General features: G+C 29.9%; 1 long non-coding RNA gene across 1 annotated transcript; it reads right to left on the reverse strand.

Annotated features, from left to right (window-relative positions):
• Positions 1–329: 329 nt before the first annotated feature.
• On the reverse strand, positions 330–1,011 carry LOC124418882. The gene is made up of 3 exons (XR_006940278.1): positions 890–1,011; positions 710–816; positions 330–549 (listed from the first exon to the last, which is right to left on the reverse strand). It is a non-coding gene; the product is annotated as an uncharacterized LOC124418882 (long non-coding RNA).
• Between the last annotated feature and the right edge of the window lie 776 nt (positions 1,012–1,787).

A 1,787-nucleotide genomic window follows, 5' to 3' on the forward strand; every position in this document is an offset into this window, starting at 1 on the left:
CAGTTGAAAATATGATTTTGGTAGAGAGAAAAAAAATTGTGTAAAAAAAAAATAAATTGTTTATAATTTGTTGATGTAAAAAAAGTAACTTGATGTTTAGATGACCAGTTGCTTAGTGTTTATTGTAATTTATAGAATTTATTGCTATTGCTTGAAAATGACAAATGTCAACTAAGCGTAAACTGTCAAGTTTTGTTTTGACAGTTTTGTCAAATAGCCTTGTTTACATTTACAAGTTATGCATTGATTAATTTCAACAAACGTTATTATCTAATTATTAGTTTAACTAATGATGATTTAAATGATCGTTATTATAATGTTTTAAATGATCTTCATTTTATTTGAAAATTATATACATCAGAATTTAACTGTATTTAATTAATTCCGCTTAATAATATATTCATATCTGTAATATTTAAGTGCTAATATATGCAATAAGTACACATGTCTAACGTTTGTATTCCATTACTAAACGTGTGCTGAGTTTGTGCCAATAAAGTCACGATTTTGCTGGTCACTTTTGATCGCAGCGTTAATTGATCTATCTATCTGTAGGTGAGAAAAAAAAATATTTTATGATCGCGATTATGCAGCTGGTTTTGTTAAACTGTTGATCACTTTAATTATAGTGGTTGTAGTTCTCCAAAGTAATTGTTTTAATAAATTTTAGTTTTTATGGTTAAAGCATTTAGAAATTATTAGTTCTTACATGATTTTTGTATCTTTCACTCTAAAACATTCTTTTCCATAATATTTTAAAAGTTTTCTTAGCAAAATACCTCAAGTTGCCTTAAAAAAACAAACACCTTTTTTTTACTAAAATAAAAGAAATAATTTATTTCTTAAACTTTAAAGCAAACTTGACCCAATGCATTTTCAAACTTCTTACCTCTTGCCAAATTCTACCATTGTCACATAATTCTATTTCAATAAGTTTTTTTTTTTGCCAACTGGCGTGACAAAGACTTTATTTCTTTGTTCTCTCCCCAAAACCTAAAACTAAAATAAATATTTGAAAACTAACAACAATAATATTGTTAGTTGTTTGAAATTTATAAAAAAATAAACTATTTACACAAAAAAAAAAAATAGTAACAAAATTTTCTCTTGGGAACACCCAAAACTCCACTGAACTAAACTTACGATAAAAACAAACAAATTTTGTTTCTTTACTTTTGCCTAGAATTTCTATAGACTGACACAGAAACAAACAACTGCAAGAACTATTGGCTTAAAAAAAAACAAACTTTTTTGGACCTCAGCTTAGTGGAAAGAAAACTATGGCAAGTTTATGCGTTAACTTAAGCAGGTTTTTTCTTTCCAGCATAAAGTTTTTCTTTACAGCTTCCGTTTTAACGCATTAAGCTTTATGCTTAGGTTATGTTAAGGGTTCTTCCCAAAAAATTTCAAAGAATTCCTTATCAGAAAATAGGACTAGACTATGACTAGCTGGGGACTATACTAGGACTTGTCTTAGACTAGACTAGGACTAGCCTAGGACTAGCCTAGTACCAGACAAGGACTAAACTAGGACTATACTAGGAATAGACTAGTACTAGACTAGGACTAGACAAGGATTAGAATTGGACTTGACTAGACTAGGACTAGGACTAGACTAGGACTAGACTAGGACTAGACTAGGACTAGACTAGGACTAGACAAGGATTAGAATTGGACTTGACTAGACTAGGACTAGGACTAGACTAGGACTAGACTAGGACTAGACTAGGACTAGACTAGGACTAGACTAGGACTAGACTAGGACTAGACTAGGACTAGACTAGGAC

Source organism: Lucilia cuprina, chromosome 3 (assembly GCF_022045245.1).
Source record: "Lucilia cuprina isolate Lc7/37 chromosome 3, ASM2204524v1, whole genome shotgun sequence".
Lineage (NCBI taxonomy): Eukaryota > Metazoa > Arthropoda > Insecta > Diptera > Calliphoridae > Lucilia > Lucilia cuprina.